Source organism: Heterodontus francisci, chromosome 13 (assembly GCF_036365525.1).
Source record: "Heterodontus francisci isolate sHetFra1 chromosome 13, sHetFra1.hap1, whole genome shotgun sequence".
Lineage (NCBI taxonomy): Eukaryota > Metazoa > Chordata > Chondrichthyes > Heterodontiformes > Heterodontidae > Heterodontus > Heterodontus francisci.
In genome coordinates this window covers 114,390,121-114,411,979 of record NC_090383.1, presented here as the reverse complement: position 1 = coordinate 114,411,979, position 21,859 = coordinate 114,390,121, and the positions used below count along the sequence as shown (strand labels likewise).

The window sequence follows — 21,859 nt, the reverse complement described above, 5'->3', positions numbered from 1 at the left end:
ACAGGTTGAGAGAGCAGTCAATAAAGCATACAATATCCTAGGCTTTATTAATAGGGGCATAAAGTACAAGAATAAGGAGATTATGTTGAACTCAGCTGGAGTATTGTGTCCAGTTCTGGGCACCACATTTAAGAAATATGTGAAGCATTAGAGAGGGCGCGGAAAAAAATCACAAGAATAGTTTCAGAGATGAGGAACTACATTTATGAAGATAGATTGGAGAAGTTGGAACTGTTTTCCTTGGAGAAGAGAATGCTGAGAGGACATTTAATAGAGGTATTTAAAATCATAGGGAGATTAGACAGAGTCGATAGGGAGAAATACTCCCCACTTGTGAAAGGATCAAGAAGGAGAGGGCACAGATGTAAGGTAAATTGCAGAAAAGGCAATGGTGACATGAAAAACGTTTTCACGCAGCAAGTGGTTAGGATCTGGAATTCACTGCCAGAGAGTGTGGTGGAGGCAGGTTTAATCGAGGTACTCAAAAGGGAATTAGATAGTTACCTGAAAAGGAAGAATGTACAGGGTTATGAGGAGAAGGCAGGGGAATGGCACTAAGTGAATTGCTCACTCGGAGACCAAGTGCAGACACAATGGGCCGAGTGGCCCCCTCCTGTGCTGCAACAATTCTTTGATTCTGTGGGTTGGCTTCCTTGCAACTGAGGGTAGCTACTTACACAATCTTTCAGACTACTCCCTTTGTTTATGCTGGCTACTATGAGATATTAGGAACAACCTCAACATGATTTTCTTCCCTCTCTTCCATTTTTGGAAGTTGTCAAAGCCTGCCCTCAGGCCCCTCTTATCCCACTCTCGATATAACTCAAATTAGGAATTTGTACCCTGCCTCCACCTTGGTTCCATGCACTGAACATTGCCTGGAGCTTTGGAATTTTACTTACTCCTACATAAATATCTGACCTACCGAAGCACTGAAACTTCCCTTTCAACCTGTCCACAGACCTGCACTGTTAAAAGTAGAAATGCTGATTTAGAAACTGGCCTGAATACTGAAAATCATTTTCCACCCACAGTCCAGAGATTGACGTTTTTAGATGGGCTATTTTTATTGTGAAAGACATCTTCAGGTTTAGGTTTCGTAAAGGCCAGTCACGTTTTGCACAGCAGTCAGTGAATGCTGTAATTATATAGTATGAATAATTTTTTTCCTGTTCCAACTCGTCATTTGGAGATATTCCCAGTATGAGATCGTACTGGAGTGGGGACTTCACCCAATCTCAGCTTCCAGGATTATACAAGATGACTGCTCTGGATCTATAGAGTTTGACATTCATATAAAGCATTGTTGTATCCAGCTAAGTGACTGAAAATATTTATAGAACGAATGTATTTGGCGAATTTCCACACTGCATTGTGTTCAGCCCATTTGCATCTATGACCTTTTTTGTTGCTTACTGTTCAGTTAAACATTTCTTGAAGGAAAGAACTGAAAGATTTACATTTTTATAGCACCAGCTTGTATCTGTGAAGCAACTTGTGTTCCTCACATATAGCGGTTACTTTTAAACGCAGTCACTTATGTAGGTGAATGTGGAAGCCACTGTGGTTACAACAATGTCCCACAAATAGCAATGAGACAAATAAACAGCTAATTTATTTTTTATAGTGATGATTGATGAAGGAATGTTGGCCAGGAGGTGGGGAAAACTGCCTGTTCCTCTTAAAAAGTGCTATGGGATCTTTTGCATTCATCTGAGCAGGCAGATGGGCCTCAGTTCAATGTCTCATCTGGAAAATCTGCACTCTTAACTCACAAATCTCATGTCCCCAATAACTTCAATAAACTCTCTAATGTTTGCTTATGCTATTTGAGTAATGGTTTGCATTTTAAGAGTCCGCCGCTGAAATAAGCGGCGCAAGTAAAAAAAAAATGCGGTCCGCATGCACAGGGCCCATGTCGTGGAGCCGCTGCGATTTCAAATGCGGCGGCTTATTAGCATGGCCGCGGCACCCGCCCCCTCGATAGAGCAGAAAGGGCGAGTGAGCCGGCAATGGCATCCGGCGCCAAGGTGCAGATGCCAGCGCCATTTCTAAAGGGCTTACAGCCCTCAATGAGCATTTAAAATTTAAATGGACAGTTACATTAAAGATTTTAAAAATGAATAAACTAAACTTTCCATGCACTCTCCCAACCCCCCAATGGCATTACACATCATTCCAGACACCCCCCCCACCCACCAGAATACCTAGCCTGAAAATTTGACCTCCCCCCGCCCCTGCCCCTCAAAGTTCGAAACTTTTGTCCTTTACCCCTTCCCATCACCCCCCGACCAATCAGCAGCATTGTAACCCTGCTCTCTCTCTCCCCCCACCCCCCCTCAACAGAGAAAATCACCTCCTGCCCCCTCCCCGCAGGTGACGCGAAGGCGTGGCATTGCCAGCCGCCAGAATGAAGATAGCAACCTGCTAGTAGAATTGCTGCGGCCTGCGTGGTAAGCAACCATTAACATATTTTGTTGCGGGTCCTGTTGCCGAGCAGCAGGGCAGCTGCCATGAGGCCTTGCCGCCGTTGCTGCCGAAATCGGTACTGGGCCTGTCGGGGTTGGTGGCGGGCCTCCTCTCTTCCTATCTTAATTGCCCCCCCTCTCCCCCCGCCACCATTCCGGACAGCAGAAGGCCTTTAAAATCCAGCCCAATGTTTTTAACTAATATATTCAATACAGCTGAAGTTAAGATCATTGGAAACTTGGGTTGTATTCCCTGGAATTTAGAAGGCTATAGGGCGATTTATCAAAGTTTTCAAGATATTAAGGGGAACAGATAGGGTAGATGGGGAGAAACTATTTCTGCTGGTTGGGAGTTTAGGGCTAGGGGGCATGGTCCAAAAATTAAAGCCACATGTCTCAGGAGTGGAAGAAGGAAAGACTTCTATACACAAAGGCTGGTAGAAGTTTGGAACTCTTATGAAAATGGCAATTGAGCGAAGACAATTGTAAATTTTAAATTGAGATCAATAGCTTTTTTCCATTATCCTAAGGTATTAAGGGATATGGGGCAATGACGGGTATATGGAGTTAGGTCACAGATCAGCCCTGATCTCATTGAATGATGTAACAGACTCGAGGGGCTAAATGGCCTACTCCTGTTCCTGTCTTCCAAGTGGACACTAACTCTTTGGGATCTGATTTTTTTTTTCTCCTGAAATATGGGACTTCATAGAATTAGGAATGATGTAGAACAGAATTAGCTGCTCATGTCATGTTTGGAAGGAGCTGTGATGAAATAAACAATGAACTGGAGGAATTATGAAATAAAAGTCAACTGTTGAACTGAGCTGCAAGAAAATGGGCACATTTGTACCATAGACAAAATGGAGCAGAGGTCCGGTGACCCCTCCTGTACTGTCTATAAACACATCCGTCTGTTGAAGATGAAACCTGTTAACCTCGTCTGAATTAGCTCTGTGGAGGACCCATTGAAATTGAAAGGAGCCCGTGACGTATTGATGACTCCTATCTACAGAAATAAACTAATAAAGACGTTTTGCAGACAACCTATCTCTGTGGTCAAGGTCACCACAATGGGTGTGAAAAACAACTCATCAAATGTGGGCAGTAATCAGAAGCCACCATGCAACAATGGCTCCCACATCCTGGAGCATTGGTCGTCACAGGGGACTGAAACCAAAACGTAAACTTGAGGACTTTTATCTTAAAAGGTAGCCTTCTAGAGAGAGAGAGATATCATCTGAAAGCCACTTTCTAGCAAAAGGCTGAGAGATTGGTCCAGCTAAGGAAGAAACCCTGCTTCTGATAGTACACATTGCTGCAGCAGAGGACTTAAAAGGTGACCACTGTCTCCAGACTGAAGTTTTAACTACCAAAAATCTACAACTTCTCAACAAATTCACGACTGTAAACAGCCAGGCCTGCACCTTTGAAAAGAATTTCCACTCGAGAAGATTCAACAGGTTTCTGTGAACCATGAATCCTTGCATCACTTGGGACTTTAACTGCATCTTACCCTTTCCCTTCTATCCATCCATCCGTTTGCCCGTTTGTGTGGGTGAAGGTTGCGAACAATTCAGGTTTTGCTGTTTAAATAAAAATGTAACCTTCCTTTTTTTTAAACCTAGGAGAAAACATGTTGTTTGTCTATTTATTTGACCCTAAAACACTTGGGGATGAAAACACTACTTTTTCGAACACTATTTGCAGTCAGTTGAGAGGTGAAAAGTGGAAGTCACCCATACCATCTACCATCTGTCTATAATAATGAAGTCTGTGCTAGTGTTTTTCTCCACTTGAGCCACCTTGTTAATCTCACTCTTGCTCCTTAAAAACCTTTACTGTTACTCTTTTTCAAGCAATTACTTATTTCCTTTTAAATGGAATATTGGACTTTGGCATGCCAACCACCCTCTGTGTAGTAGAATATTTTCAAATTTTCTGTTTAATTCTTTCCATGCTCTTAAAATTGTACCATTTTGTGACCGCCTCGCTGGCCAGTGCCACTATCCCATTGTGACACTCTAACTGTTCAAGCCTTAACCTGCTCAGCTCCAGAGTCTACTTTCTCACAACTGTATATTCTGTGACCACTCATCTCTGGTAATATCCCTGTGAGTGCATCTTTTGTATTGCTTTTAGATACTTCCTATAATGGTTTTTCCAAAGTCGTATACAATAACAACAGTTTGCATCTATCTTGTGCTTTTGATGTAATAAAACACCCCAAACTGCTTTACAGGAGTGGTAGAGAACAAAATTTGACACCAAGGCACATAAGGTACATGATTGAAGCATACATTCTTAAGGGGCTTGGCAGGATAGATGCTGAAAAATGTCTCCCTGGCTGGGGAATTCAGAACATGGGATCACAGTGTCGGAATAAGGGATTGGCCATTTAGGACTGGAAGGGGAGAAATTTCTCCACCCGCAGGGCTATGAATCTTTGGAATTCTCTACCCCTGAGAGTTGTGGAAGCTCAGTCGCTGAGTATATTCAAGACAGGGGTCGATATATTTTTAGTCACTTAGGAATATGGGGATATTGTGGGAAGGTGGAGTTGAGGTGGAAGATCAGCCGTGATCTTATTGAATGGCCATGCAGGCTCAAAGGGCAAAATGGCCGACTGCAGTTCCTATTTCTTGCTTTCCTATGTTCTTATATTAGGCCAAATGATCAAAAGCTTGGCTGAAGAGTTGCATTTAAAAGAGTGTCTTAAAGGAGGAAAGAGAGTCAGAGAGATTTAGGGAGGGAATTACAGCAATAAATGCCAGCAACGCCTATATCCGATGAATGAATAAAAAGAATGTTTGGCAAACACAACAGGATTCAAGAGTCAACAGACTGTCACTGAGAGCCTGTTCTGTCTTTTAAAAGTGCTGATTTTACAAGGAGCCAGGTGCATGCAAGGCGTTGGTCATGAATGTGCTTAATATTTTAGTTACCTATTACAGCATAATTATTTAGTCTCTAGACTTTCTACTTTGTCAGCTTTGCAATTGTATTCACATTTTGAGGAAGTGGAAATTAAAAATTAAATTTAAAATTTTTATTAACCACCATTGTGAAAGTAGGTTGATGGTTTCTGCAAAGGTAAATTCAATTACTTTTCAATTGTTGGACAGAATTAAAGTCTGTCCCCTCCTATTGTCTCCCACTATTTTAATTCTTTATCTTTCTATTTCCCTCTGGCTGCAATCTTCGTTCATGCTTTCTGCTTTCTTAATTTTTTTCTTTGACGCCTCCTCTTTTCCTCTTTCTGCAAACTTTCCTTCCACTGGCATTGGCTCTCTCGACTGTGCCTCACACTTGATGGATTTTTTTGGATGTCTGTTTAATATACTCAATTTTGTAACTTATATCTTTTAAAGTCCAGAATGTGCAGAAAAGATGACATTCAAAGTGTTGTGAATTAAGGAGAGACTGTCTGGATGGTGCCAGATCAAAGGATCCGAAATATCATGGATGTGCAGCCTTCCTCTACTGTCTGTACTTCCATAGTGCAGAGCTAAGCATGTCTTCCAACTTAAAATGTGAATGGGGACAGCAGTGCTTTGAAGGCACGGTCCCTAAAAAAAAAAGTATATCTCAACCCAAAGCTGAAGTGTCAAAGCAAAATGTGCATCTGATGCTTGAGTGGCAATTTGGTGCCACTTCCATCACCCCATCATTGGCAGCAGTGCGTTCAGCTGTGTAGGCCTTAAACTCTGGAATTCCCTCCCGAACCCCTCTCTGCTTTTCCACTTCTGTCTCCTCTTTTAGGATACTGTTTAAAACCTACAGTGTTGACCAAGCTTTTGATCACCTGCCCTAATGTGTCCTCCTTATGCTTGGTGTCAGTTTTTGCCTGATAACATACACTCTTGTGAAGTGCCTTTGAAAGTTTTACTATGTTAAAGACAGTATATTAATGCAAGTTATCATTGAGCCAGAATGAGGTTGAGTGAGTGGGATTTGGTCTTGGTAACCATTTGATCAACATTATGTTGACTGTTGTGGTTATCATGGACCAATAAAACTGACACATGCAGATAGGACAGTCAGTTGTCATTGTGCCATAAGACAGTGTAAGGCATCTGGATATCTCTCGTATTTTTGCTACGCTGTAATGCGTTTGTTAATATCTCTCGCATTTCTGTTCATAAGTAAAATGTAACCAGTTGTGATGTGGACCAGCGTGTGGGGCTCACCGAGTGGTAAGAACGTGGAGGCGAAGGACATCAGGACGAAGGGATAAGAATTCTGACTGAAGACGTCATCGCTGGGGTTCATATTGGACTTGTTAAAAATAAAAGACAGTGTAATTGAATAAGGACCCCCACATACATATACATGCGCGCACGCGCACACACACACACACAAAAGTCAGGACATGCCACCGATATGGTAGCCCATGCTGTTAAAACATCAGACAGTCTGTCTACAACCACTCTCATGGACAAAGGTCTCTTGAAATATGTGTGAATGGTTTCCTTCTTGTCTTATCAAGATGCAGCTATCACATCCATTGCTGGTATGCACCCAAGAACCCCTCTGCTGAGAACAGGATATGACCACATGCAGGTGGTCTTGCATAGCCAGGGTGGGATTGATAAGGCACTGAAACGCAATCAGATGACCCAATTCGAGACATCACTTTATATGTCAAGGGACCAGGGTCAGAAAGCGTATGAAGCCACAGCTCATAAGGACACTGTTGCCGCAGCTGGGAAGTGTGACTTGGTCAGTCACAGGAAGTCGTGCGGGAGAATGTCGTGCGGGAGAATTCGTTCAGCGGCTCCAACTACCCGGAAACAAGCTTCTATATGCGGCTCTACTAAGCAACTGGTGGTGTAAGTATATACTATTGCTTGGTGAGTTAGTAAAGGTGTTTCCACATAAAATGGAATTGTATCCAAAGTTTGTTTCGTGTGATTGATATTCAGTATGGGGTCAGGATCTTCGAGGGAAGTGAGACCCTCTTTTAAGAGTCTTACAGTAGATATATGCATGTAACAATAGCCATTTCATTCAAAAGTTGAAAACGTGAGCCAAGCGTAATCTTGCAAGATTCAGCATACATTGATGAGATCTATCACTATAAACTGTCTTTATGTTTTAAGAATGGAACTATGAACATTGCAGTAAAATATTTGCAGCACAGCAAAATCTGAATCTGTTGTGTAACCAACATGGTTAGCAGAGTTGTCATAAGAGCTGTTCTGTGAATAGAGCCTGTACAAAACTCCCTAAAATAGTGACTCATCCTTGTAGCCAACTCACTTCCAGTATAAAGTGGCATAACCGCACCATTGTAATACAAGCTGTATTTCTTCTGAATGTATAAAAATTCAAGACGTATCATAGCTACACCACCAGATGATAAACCGTAGTCTTATGATGCAGGAAAATTGTTTTGTATTTGTGGACTGTTGATGTACACTTCTCAGAATATTTATAAAATTTCTTTGGGAGTGGTTCAGAGAATAAAGGTCGGACAGAGGGTGAGATTTGTAACCTTGTATTATTATTGAAATAGTTTTAAACTCTGGTAGAAATGGAAAGCTAGCTCATTAATGCGAGGATCAAGGAGCTGTTGATTGAATTGTTGGGAGAATAAGACCACAAAATTTGTGGAGCTCCGTTTATTTTTTTTCTCTAGTCTCTTGCCTGTCTTATCTTTGCAGCATTGTTGGGGTATGGTTATGGCTGCATGGGCTGGGTTCCCATATGCTGGCTTCTCATATAGTCCCTGCAGTGATCATTGACAGTTTCAGCAAGCTATTTGAGCGGGGGGTGATCATAGCCCAATGCACTTTTCTTCAGGCCTGCACTTTCATCAGTAGTCGCGGAATAGCCATTGGGTGTAAGGCCCTGCCTGCTAAGTTTGCTGTTCGTGATCTAGAAGCACTGATGCTAATTGCAGTGTCCCTACTACTACCACCTTACTGAGATTAAACTTAATTCATCACAAACCAGAAATCAAACCTGGGTCCTTCTCGATCTGTATGGCTCAGTGACTCACTGTTTATTTTTAAGAAAATAATGCATCAAAAAAGGTTGCATTTTAAAACCAGTATGAGAGACTGGATCCAACTCAGTAAATTGACTTTGCCACACTTCACTCTGGTATTAGTACCTACTTATAAAGACCAAACCCTTATTTTGTGCTTTCTGCAGCTTCTCAACCTCACGTGACAGCCTGTTCGAGAGCATAGTTGCTTCCTTCTTTTCACAGTTTCAGTATATGTACAGACCTGTTTCTGGGCTCAAAATAGTACACCTTAGCAAAACAGACGTATTGCATTGCAGTTCTTAGGTTTCAATCAGTGCTGTTATCCGCATTGGGTTTATACACTCTTAAAGGAGAGATGTGCTTTAAAAGTCTGGATTTAGTCCAATTGACAGACTGTAATGATTAAAGATGTACTAAATTTAAAGCCAGCAGTGATCTTCATGATTTATAATGGCATTCTGTTGTCAGTGTGTATGAAGGGAGGTTTCCCCACAGTGTGCAGATGTACTGGGCTTGCTAATGTATGTTCTTTGCTATACCTAACTTGGTGACTGGTTGGAGAGAGGGTCAAGACAGATTGACATCAAATTGTTCTCTCCCTGTATCTTTCTATGTTTCTTGTATTAGAAAAAAAAACTCTTTGTCAACTTTATCCTGTGGAGTTTCGTCATTAATTTTTTTCTTCTACACCTCTTCCTTTAAAAACATTCTTGGAACTGGTCTTTGATCCAAGCTTTCTGTTACTCTATGTAATCTTTCCCATAGAAACATAGAAAATAGGAGCAGGAGTAGGCCATTCGACCCTTCGAGCCTGCTCCGCCATTCATTATGACCATGGCTGATCATCCAACTCAGTAACCTGTTCCTGCTTTCGCCCCATACCCTTTGATCCCTTTAGACCCAAGAGCTATATCTAACTCCTTCTTGAAAGCATATGAAATTTTGGCCTCAACTGCTTTCGGTGGTAGCGAATTCCACAGGCTCACCACTCTTTGGGTGAAGAAATTTCTCCTCATCTCAGTCCTGAAAGGTTTACCCCGTATCCTTAGACTATGACCCCTGCTTCTGGACTCCCCCACCATCAGGAACATCCTTCCTGCATCTACCCTGTCAAGTCCTGTTAGAATTTTATAGGTTTCTATGAGATCCCCCCCTCACTCTTCTGAACTCCAGTGAATATAATCCGAACCGACTCAATCTCTTCTCATACGTCAGTTCCCGCCATCCCAGGAATCAGTCTGGTAAACCTTTGCTGCAGTCCCTATATAGCAAAAACATCCTTCCTCAGATAAGACCAAAACTGCACACAATATTCCAGGTGTGGCCTCATCAAGGCCCTGTATAATTGCAGCAAGACATCCCTGATCCTGTACTCAAGTCCTCTCGCTATGAAGGCCAACATACCATTTGCCTTTTTTACTGCCTTTTGGACCTGCATGCTTACCTTCAGCGACTGGTGTACGAGAACACCCAGGTCTCGTTGCATATTCCCCTCTCTCAGTTTTGGCGTTCAGATAATCTGCCTTCCTGTTTTTGCTACCAAAGTGGAACACCTAACATTTATCCACATTATACTGCATCTTCCATGCATTAGCCCACTCACTCAACCTGTCCAAATCACCCTGAAGCCTCTCTGCATCCTCCTCACAACTCACCCTCCCACCCAGTTTTGTGCTATCTGCAAATTTGGAGATATTACATTTAGTTCTCTCGTCTAAAATATATATTGTGAATAGCTGGGGTCCTAGTGGGTACCCCACTAGACATTGCCTGCCATTCGGAAAAAGACCCATATATCCTTACTCTTTGTTTCCTGTCTGCCAATCAATTTTCTATCCATCACAATACACTACCCCCAATCCCATGCGCTTTAATTTTGCACGCTAATCTCTTATGTGGGACTTTGTCGAAAGCCTTCTGAAAGTCCAAATAAACCACATCCACCGGCTCCCCCTCATCAACTCTACTATAGTTACATCCTCGAAGAACTCTAGTAGATTTGTCAAGCATGATTTCCCTTTCGTAAATCCATGCTGATTCTGCCCGTTTCTACCACTGTTCTCTAAGTGTTCTGCTATAAAATCTTTGACAATGGACTCTAGAACTTTCCCCATTACCAACGTCGAGCTGACTGGTCTGACTGCTTTCTCTCTACCTCCCTTTTTAAATAGTGGGGTTACATTAGCTACCCTCCTATCTGCAGTAACTGTAGCCTTATCCAAGAGCTGATGTGGTTTATAAAAGCATAGTTCTAATTTTTTTGGTGTTCTTTACAGATCACAGACTTTTTAAACAAAAATTGAGAATGCTTTCTCTGATAGCTAGGCTCCTGATAGGTCCTGGTGATTTCACTCTTCCACAGGTTTTGGGTAACTGGGGATTCTGATTCATGATATCTGCATTTGGTCTCAGTTCTTTTTCTCTTCTACCCTTCACCTGCCCCAAATCCAAAGCCTCTGATCACTATATTTAGTGGAGTCTGTTCTTGATTAGTAGCTTTTCTAAAGCTGTTTTTAAATGCACGTGGCTACCTCCATTTTACCAGTCCAGTGCGCTCCCAACCCTATGTCAGTGAGTTATTCTAAATGAATTATGTGCAACTACTCATGTTTTCAAGATTCCTACTGCTGTGTTTTAGCAGTTGGAAGTTGCTAAGATGTGTGCTGATCTGGTATAACAGTAGTTTGGGAAGTGGAATGTGCTGAGATACGCACTGTGACGTAGTTTAGCATGTTTTCAGCCATCAGAACATCAGGGTTGTTTAAAGAAGGATTTCCAATGCTGCTCATCATTGCTTGTGTACACATTGAGGAAGAAGGGAGGGGAAAATGGGTGTTTAGTAGACTCGAGCTCTCCTTTGCATGCAGCCGGTAATAGAGCAACATTGGAAGGAGTATGGGAGTGTATTGCCTAGTACCTGAAAGGGTATGTGGAGTTAACTGCTACTTGATGAACAGGTAGTTACAGCATATATTTTGCTATGCAAAATCTTTAACTTACCAGTATTTGTTCAAGTCTTTTTGGCTCTTGCAGCGCAATTGAATTGAAATCCAGAGACTTCGGCCTTTGCTGCAGTTTGTTCCCAATATAGAACTGTCATGATATACAGGGTCATCCAAGCTCATTTCTGTGACTGACAAAGTGAGATTTCTGCAGTCCTTTGTTATTAAGTGAATCAGCAGAAAATATTAAGTTCTCTTTTGGAACTTGATCGTTAAGAGCTATTCTAGGAATGCTTTGGCATATAAGGCTCTTTATTGTGTGAGTGTGTTAATTGTTGTTGCTTGTTTTTGTTTCCTTGTTGAATAAGAAAGAAGTAGGTGGAAAAGGGCAAGTTCTAAAATATATCTTTTGAAGGAGAATTGAAGAATATAGCTTTACTGAATCTATTGGTGGGAGCTTAATCTCAGCTTCACGTACACAAATAAAAATGAGTCATGGATGCAGAACCCAATTATCGTTTTCCCTCAAAGCTTCAACATAATGTTTAGTATAAAAATTTAATCTGCATTTATTTTGACCAGAGCTGAAGTATTACAAACAGATCACTTCAAATGGAATTATTCTCCTATGTATTTTAGAGATCATAATTTAAACAGGAACGTACAAACATTCAATTTTTCTTTGTCTACCTCCTAGTGCTGTGAACCTGTACCCAGGTGAGCAGGTGACTTGTTCCTAGAACTCGGATGATTCTCATATTTTCTTCTCATTTCCATTCCTTGCAGGAAATAACATTGAATCTGTTTCCTTTTGTGAATCATTTGCATGAATATAGAGCCTACAAAGAGAGTTGTCTTTGTAGAATAACTTATCACAAGTCAGAAACTGATGATGAATTACTTTTGATTCACGATGCCGAGATTGTGAACAGCAAAATCCCACAAACAGCAGCGAAATTAATAACGATTTAATCAATTTTTTGGCGGTGTTGCTTGAGGGAGGAATTTTTGAGTAATATGTTACGACCAGGTGCGAAAGGTGTCTAGTGGTCTGTTACTATCTTCACCTGGTCTTATTGCAAAAGGGTTTAATTTTTATCACACTGTGTTTTGAGCTCCCCCTTTGTGAATCATTGTTCACAACTTTCCAATTATAAGGCAAAGAAATGAGCACAAACAGGCTTTCTTTGGTTTGAAGAAGAAAGATGAAATTTATTAAACCTTAAACTTAAACTCTAATACGGTTCACGCCTACGGATATGCAACACGCCCATGCTAGCATGCACATGTGATATAAACATGCAGATAGGGACAGAAAAGAGCAGAAGAACAGATAAATAGAACAGTTTGAGACAATGTCTTGTTACTGCTTCTCGAGCTCGCTGTAGTCCTTGATTGAAGATTTGGTCTTGCGTTTCATTGGGGTCCAGTAGTCGTCTTAACACCTTGTTCACGGGGAAAATCTTTCTCTCTTTGAGTTCATGTTTTTTCACAAGGTTCAGTTCTGTTGGAAAGAGATAGGGGCAGGCAGACAGGAGAGGAAATGTTCTCAGTCCATGAGCACATGGCGATCTGAGTTCCAATCCTTTGTTGGAAGTTCAAATTCAAAAACTCCAGCCAGCTAGTCATGTGACTAAAGCTGGTTTGACCACTTCTTCTGGGTCCCCATTGTTTCAGCATTGTCTGGTACTATGCAAATGTCCTTCCAGTGAGGGCTTGCAATTTTAACTTTTTGTTCATGTGGCGAAATCCTGTGTGCCTCAATCTTGGCAGGTGGAGGGTTCGCCTGATACCTTCACACCCAAGGGAATGAAATGCGATTTGAAGAAAATAGCGCATTTCATTAGCGTTTGAGAGAAATATAAGATACAGAAAGAAACATGCATTTCTCTCATTCATTTTCATTCATTCACCAATCTTGAAGCTGATTAAAAATGGTCTGTTCTGGGTGCTAGGGCTGCTTTAATTTCCCTTTTTTTCCCTCAGGAGAGTTAATAGGGGGATATTCTATTCTGAACTCCCTGATTCATGCAACGACTTTTGGCTTCAGGGGATGGGTGGTTCCCTTTTCTAATGACTGTGGGGAGGAGTCTCTGTTACTCTCCCCTTTGTTCTCTGGGACACTCCTACCTGCAGGTATTTGTGCAGATTTAACTGCATTCTGCTGTGAGGCATCACCCTCATGGTTTCTCTGCCCCCTAGAGGTCTCTCTTTGACTCTGCAGGTTCCTGTAAATGCTGTTAGCAACTCTGGTGAGGTGCTTCTAGAGTCTGCATTTACATAGGAGGATGTGGGGGTCTAACTTTTCATATTATTCTGGGTTGGTTGACCAGGCGGTCGGGGTTTTCATCCGGGATTCTTCCTGGACTTCCTTTAATCTGCCCTCTTGGTCACTTTTTCCCCTTCTCTTTCTAAACTTTTGGCAGCATGTGCCTGCTTGTCCCTTTTTGTTCTTGGCGGGGGTCCATCACAGTTCACCAGCCTTCTGCTGGAGGGTCCTCCTAACAGGAGTTAGTACAGGACTTAGGAGTGCAGGTTTCACTAGGTTGGGGTTTCCCCTCAACCTGGCACACGTGGCAACTCCTGCAGTACTCCACTACATCCTTGTGGAGTTTTGGCCAGTCAAACTGCTGTCTTATGCAGGCTTTGGTCTTTCGTATACCGGCATGTACAACTACTGTCATCTCGTGGGCCCTTCTTAATATTTCTCCCCGGTACCTCTGTGGCACCACTAACTGGTGAGCTAATGTCCACTTCTAGTCTTCAGGTCTGTGAGAAGAACTCCAATTCCTCATCAGTACCTCATTCTTTAAAAAGTAGCAGTCACAGACTCCCTCTGCTTCACTTTCAGACTGGGCAGCCTGTGTTAACTCTCGCAATACTGTGTCGGTGCCCTGAACACCTCTGTGGGAAAATGCATTTAATTCATTCCCCAGGTCTCCTAACTTTCCAGAGAAAGTCTCTGACAGGCAGACCTCATGGTCATTTGCCTGCAGTGCCAATGCAGTCTCCTCTAGGGGAGCTGGTTTGATCAGGGCCTGACCCACTACACATTCAGGGACTCTGCAGGGGACCGTCTCCTGCCACCGCCCAGTCTCTCTGATCTTTTGCAGTCTTTCTTTCACTACTTGGGGTGGTGGGGGGGGGCTACCACCTTCACCCCTGCCAGATCATTACCTAGGAGCAGGTCAACCCCATCCACAGGCAAACTAGGGACAATTCCTACAGTCACCGGTCCCGAAACTAGGTCTCACTCCAGATGCACCCAGTGTACAGATAGAGACATACACTGCCCTCCAATCCCATTCACCACCATTTTGGTGTTCACTGCACTCTCTGGGGGAAAGGTCAGGCCTTTTCCCAGTAAAGGGGATCTGGTAGTCCCTGTGTCCCTGAGAATCACTATGGGCTTGCTTACCCCACTCGAGGGATATGGGGTTACTTTCCCTTCAAACACAAAACCCTGATAACCTTCAGGAATCCTATTAACTTTTCCTGCACTGGCCATAGTAAGTTTCCTGGGTTGCACTCTTAAAGCCACAGCTTGTTCTGTGTTTTTGATCACAGTCCCATCTGCACTGAGCGGGTGTGCCCTGATTAACCCTACTGGTTTCCCCTTTAGTTTCCAGCAGTCAGCTTTTAAATACCCTGCCTTGTTAGAATGGAAGCACACAGGTCTCTGGGTCTCACTCTTGCTCACAGAACCTTCCTTTTTGGCTGTAGGAGTACCCCCTGTGTCTCCTGCTTTCCTTTATCTTCCAGGATTGCCTGGGCGGATATCACCTTCCCACCCTTTGTCCTTTTCGCATTTGTGGAGGTGATTAGAAAAAGTTCACCCCTGGGAAACAGACATATAAATTAAAGCAAACTCATCGGCCAGAACTGCCGCTTGCCGGGTTCCCTGAACCTGCTGCTCCTCCACATGAGTTTTTATTGAGAATGGGAGTGAGTTTTTAAATTCCTCTAACAGAATTACTTCTCTCAGAGTCTCATAGCTGAGCAGGATTTTTAAAGCCCTCAGCCACTGGTCTAAAGCCACCTGCTTACTACTTTCAAACTCCAGATAAGTTTGATTGACTTGCTTTTTGAGGGTTCTAAACTTTTGGCACTAGGCTTCGGGTATTAATTCATATGCCCCGAGGATAGCATTTTTGGTCAGTTCATAATTTGATGAACTCTCATCTGGCAACAAGGAATAAACCTCATTGGCTTTTCCGGTTAGTTTGCTTTGCAGGAAGAGAGACCAGGTCTCAACTGGCCATTTTAGCTGCCTTTCCAGTTTCTTAAAGGACACACAGAACGCTTCCACATCTTCCTCATTGAATTTTGGAATTGATTGACTGAGTTTTAGCAATCTTATACCCAGCCTTGCATTGTGGTCCTCCATATTGGCCTGCTTTCACTAGGGTTACTCTGTCGCCTCCTCATTAACTCAAGTCGCTTCAACTCTCATTCTTCGCATTCTTTCCGGAATATTCTTCCCCTTTCTTTCTCTCTGTCTCTCCTGCCTTTCATTTTCTTCACTTTCCTTTTGGAAGGTCCTCTCTTTCTCCCTCTCTCTTTCTTCAAATTTGAGTTTCCTCTGTTGCAATTGTATCTTTGCTAACACTGCCTGTCGAATTCTGCTTCTAAGCCTGTTCCTAATTCAAATTCAAGGGAAAAATGGTGGGCTGCTAGCCTTAGGAGTTCAGACTTCCTAGCATTGCCATGTACAATGATCACACACTACTCAGCCATTTTTCTCAACTTCTCCATGGACAGTGCTTTTAACTTATCCCAAGTTACTTCACACTGGCTTGGAGATCTGCTTGTTTCAGTTGCAGACATGTTAGTATACAATCACACACAACCACAAGAAAATCTGTATTGATTTGCTCTTTTTGATTGGGAACAATTTGGCTTCCCACTTCAAATTTCACTCATTTTGTCTGTAGGTAAAAATCTGGATGCTAGCGCCCAATTTCTGTTATGACAGGCGAGAAATATGTCTGGGATCTTCTATCTTGACCTGCTCTTATTGTAACAGGGTTTAATTTTAAACACACTGTGTTTTAAACTTCCCCTTTGTGAATCCTTGTTTACAACTTTCCAATTATAAAACAAAGAAATGAGCACAAACAGGATTACTTTGATTTAAAGAAGAAAGATGAAATTTAGTAAACCTAAACTTAAACTCCAATACAGTTCACGCCTATGAATATACAACACGCACACATGATACAGACATGCAGGTAAGGACAGAAATGAGCAGAAGAAAAGATAAGTAGAACAATTTGAGGAAATATCTTGTTACTGTTTCTCGAGCTCGCTGTAGTCCTTGATTGAAGGTATGGTCTTGCGTTTCGTTGGGGCCCAGTAGTCGTCTTAAAATCTTGTTCACGTAGGAAATCTTTCTCTCTTTGACTTCACGTTTTTTCATAAGATTTAGTTCTGTGGGAAAGAGATGGAGGCAGGCATACAGGAGAGGAGATGTTCTTAGTCCATGTGCACACGGCGTTCTGAGTTCAAATCCTTGTTGGAAGTTCAAATTCAAAAACTCCAGCCAGTTAGTCAGTTGTGACTAAAACTGGTTTGACCACTTATGTGTATTGGGGAAGCAACTACTGGGTCCCCATTGTTTCAGCATTGTCTGGTACTATTCAAATGTCCTTCCAGTCAGGGCTTGAAATTTTAAGTTTTTATTCATGTGGCGAAATCCATGTGTGCCTCAGTCTTGGCAGGTGGGGGGTTTGCCTGACAAATATCATAGTATCGCTAATGAACACCTGAACTAGTAGATGTAGCCTTGGTTTACTGTCTCATCCAAAGCACAACACTCCCTCAGATCTATACTGTAGTGTTAGCTTATATTATTTGGTCATGCCTTGGGAGTGGTGCATGAATCCACAATGTGAAGTGAGTTCTACCAACTGAGCCAAGTTGATACTGTGTAATTATCTGTGTCACAGTACTTGTCTTACTATTAATTAGTACAAGCTTTTTTGCAGTTTCTTACACATACTTAATGTCCAGCAGATCCAATGTCAATTGGTTTGATCATTGAATGTTATCAGGCGTCCCAATTGTAATGAATACTGTGATGAAGCCTTGTGTCTAGAGTGTGTAAATAAGGATCAGATATTCAGTTTGTTTCTGAAAGATCACAAAATGCTTTCTGTATTTTATTAGTCTTGATTATAACTGGTCATTGTGCTAACACAACGTCCTCTTTGGCTTTGAGACCTTGTTGTCAAATGCATTCTGCATTGTGGCTCTTACAGTAAACAACATCAGCCTCTCTATTTATTTAGATAAAAAGGCATGAAATTTGCATAGACTGTAAATCATCTTGTCTATTTCTTTGCTGATGTAATTGAAGTTTCGAAGATGAGAGAAATGAAATAAAATTAGTAAAGTTGGCTAATGGCCCTCAGTTGCTTAATAATGAAACTGCTTTTTATTTGCGTAGGAATTAGTGATATCAGTCTGTTAATTTATTAACATAGCATTTGAAAGTAACATTTGTTTTTTTAGTTGAGGGGAAAAACAAAGATTAAGTTTCCTTATTTACATTTCCCCATGTACCTGTTATTCCCAGTCCAAAAGCAAATGTCATTGGCTCCCTACCCTCTTGTGATAGGTTTATGTGATAGCAGGTGTGGTTTTCTTAATTTCTTTTCCTGCATTTCTGTAACTGGTGAAGACCGGAATCTGATGGTGTAGCTTCTTAGTACAGTAGAACAAAGCAGCTGTAGCCTGTCTACAGCTTCGGTGCTGTAATGTACTGACTGTTATAGAATCATAGGGCACAAAATAAGGTCATTCAGCCCATCTTTGAAAGAGCTATCGAATTAGTTCCATTCTAATCTCTCCACAACCTGTCATGTTGAGTTCTGAAGGTGATGTTGAAGTAAGGCTTTAAAACTTGACAGTGTGGGTGTTCTGGTTATTTTTTTAATAATCCATCCACACCCTTCTCGCACACTAGAAAGTAAACGTGGATTCCAGTGCACAGCTTATAAAGTGTTCATGTTTCTTGACTTATATATTTACTCAGGCAAAATATGCTGTAATTTTAACCATTTTCTTTGTGTCACTTCAGGCTTTTTATCATTTATTTCAGGACTTGTCTATAACCCCGTTCCCATTTGATTGGCTCAGCTAGGCAATTCAGCCCTCAGCTTTCAAGAGTGATAAGAGACTTAAACACATTCACAAACAATATTTACTATGGAAAATCACCTTTGTACTTTGTATATGTTGTTACAGGCATCCATCATAAAATAGGTTGTTGGTAAAAAGGGACTTTATTGATGATGTAATAATTTGCAGTGGTACACTGCTCCTCTGCATTTGTGTGTATGACAGAAATAACGTAGTTTTGTCTTTATCTGCCATTGTAGAGGTTTATTTGATTCGGTCATAGAGTTTAAAGAAAAACACTGGCTGTCACCAGGATCTTGTCCCAGGGTTAATTCAATACAATATTGCAAGTTTAATCAATTATCTGCAAAGGTTGAGAAATCAGCTAATTCTTTTGAACTAACACAGACTTTGTAATTTGTTCTGCTATGTATGTAAGGGATTCACAACCTTTTTGCTTCCAAGTCCCCCATCCCATGTTATAAAAACTAGTTGCTTGGTAGCACAGAAGCATAGAACTTGAGTATTGCTGAAAAAAGAGACATGCTGTCAAAGCTTTTCGTCTTGCACTCAGCAGGACAGGCTCAAGAATGCCAAATTTCAAAGGGAGCAACAATTTATACTGCATGAGAACAAGAGTGCTGATTGGTTGGCGAGTTGACTCTGGTCGAGGTGTTGCCATGGAGAATGCACTGTTGTCCCCCACGCTTTTGTTTAATTCAAAAAAGGCGCAAAGCCTGGTCATGTTCCTTTTGACTGCAGAGGACAAGTCCCTGTGTACACATATATGTAGCTTCTAGCAAGCTTAAGTGAGCCACATTGCGAGCCCGACTAATCTTAAATTGGTTGTCAGTGTAATTCTTAGCACATTCTCTGGATTGTCCAGCAAGTGCTGTCCAATTGCGGAATCACATCTAACAGTCGACATTATGCTCTAAGTTTTCCAAGCACAGGCTGGTTGAGTACTGTCGATACTCTGCCAATTACAAACAGCCGAAGGGACACGCTGTTTGATATGAGCTGGCAATCATTGGGACATACGCACTATGTACCTGGCATTGCATCGGCACTGAAATTCAAATACCACCGTACTCATTTACGCTTTACACACTTAAGCTTGCTAGAAGCTCGATCGATATTCATACACAAGGACCTGTCCTCTGCAGGCAAAAGGTACAGGTCCAGGCTTTGTGCCTTTTTTGAATTAAACAAAAGTGTGGGGGATGACAGTTTCTTGGTGCATTCTCCATGGCAACACCTTGACCAATCAGAGTTGACTTGCCAACCAATCAGCACCTCTTTTTCATGAAGTATAAATTGTTGCTCACTTTGAAATTTGGCATTCTTGCATCTGTCCTGATGTATGCAAGAAGAAAAGCTTCGCCAACATGTTATAAGAACTTTACAGATCCTCAGCAACACGGCACAAGTACCTCTTCTGTATTAAAATTAGTTATACAATTAAACGTAAAAGGTGTATATTCTATCTGCAGTAAAACTAGCTCGGTATGAATGCAGTCCAAATTACAGAGCGCAACTGGAGGCCTCTGTGCATCACTGAAGTGCTCTGCAAACAATTATGAAAACATGTACTGCGCAAAAATGGAATAAAATAACCACACATGAACTTGATATTCATTTTGTTGTGGTTGCACATTTTTGTGGTCCAAGTTAAAGAATCTGAATAATTACAAACCCACATAAATATATAAGGGAAAAAGCTGCAGCAGAAGACGTGAAATGAGAGCGACATGCAATTTACCAAAATATCCAATAAGACATATATCACAAAATAACACTGGCATGTTTTCAAGGACTTAACACATGAGCTTGAGATGATCTAAAACACTCCAATACACCCTGCCTAAAGTGTAATGTGCTTTTTTTCTGAAATCAATTCTTAATAATTGACCCAAATAAATTAGGCTGCGTTTGCTGACAATGCAACCACTAAGTGGCGCAGTACTAGCACATGTGCAGATGTAGCCTCTTGCACTGAAATGTCACTGTGCGACGTTCAGGCAGCTGCGAGGATTAAAGTTGGCGCTGTTCAATTTATCACAGAAAAACAACTTCAACCCGAAAATCCCCTCAATGGCTGCCATCGCCGCCTCCATCCCACCCCCACCAGTCCCTCACTCCCTCCTGCCATTTTGCTTCTCTCTATCGGCCCCTCCTGCGCCCATCTTCCCACCATTGGCTCCCTGCTGCCTTCCCTTGCCAGAGCCTCGCTGTTTTTCCCCCCCCCCCTCCCTCAGCTGCTCGCTCCAGACCTCGCCACTGTTCACCACCCCCCACCAGCCGATTGTTCCCAGCTCCTTACCTCCTGCCCCCACCACCCTGCTGTCTGGCCACTTGCTCGCTCCCCCCCCCCCCCACCCCCCTCAGCTGCTAGCTCCAAGCCGCGCTGCTTCCCCCCCTCTCAGCCACTCGTTCCCACGGTTGATCATTTTCCGCGTGCCGCCTGACGAGACAAGACGGGTCGCAAGGGGTGGCTGGGCGATGTAAAAGCATGTGGCCGAGAGGAGGGAAGCGGTGTGGCCTTGAGCTAGCAGCTGTAGTGGGGGGGGGGGGCAGGGAGTGAGCGCCCGGAGCGCGGGGTGGGGGGGTGTGTCGGGAAGCGAGGAGTGGGGAGCAATTGGCTGAGGGGGGTGGGGTGGAGCAGTGTCAAGGACTGGAGTGAGCGGCTGAGGGGGGAAAGTGGCCTGTGGGATGGGAGAGAGTAGCTGAGTGGGGGTAAGCAGGCAGGGGCAGCGAGTAGCTGAGTTGGGGGAAGTGAATAGCGGGGATCAAGCTCCAGCCTCAAAGTGTCCCATTCAGCCAGTCGATGACGTTGGCGTTACGCGATGACGTTTTCCTGCGCGTGCGCCAGTTAGTCCTGGCAAGACGTAGGCTGCGCATGTGCAGCATCTCACTGAGTGCAGGAGACTGTTTGTGCTTGTGCGCTGCTTGGAGCACTCTGACGTGGGGCCGCTGCGTTGTCAGGAGTCACTTTGAATAAATTAACATTGATTTTTCTACAATTCATCCTTATAGATGACATCGCAAATTATTTGATTTACTTAAATACTGACGGATGTTTCTGTTTTTAAAAAAAAGTCTATGAAATCATTTTCAATAATATATTAAAGTTATTTTATGGCAGTTGACTTCATTCTGGGATTCAGTTGACTGGTTTTAACTTGAACTTTGCTCTAGTGGTTTATCATATTTTCTGTAACTTTCCATGTCTAGTTTTGTGACTGATCTGATATCATATGTAATATTTTTTCTGAAAATATATTTCCAGCGATAAGGATTTTCTCTTGCATGTCTCCCTCGTGATCAGCTCA

General features: G+C 42.4%; 1 protein-coding gene across 3 annotated transcripts in view; it reads left to right on the top strand.

Moving 5' to 3' along the window:
* Positions 1-21,859, top strand: part of LOC137376612 (kinesin-like protein KIF13B) — a 172,208-nt gene that overhangs the window by 51,136 nt on the left and 99,213 nt on the right. The window lies entirely within an intron of this gene.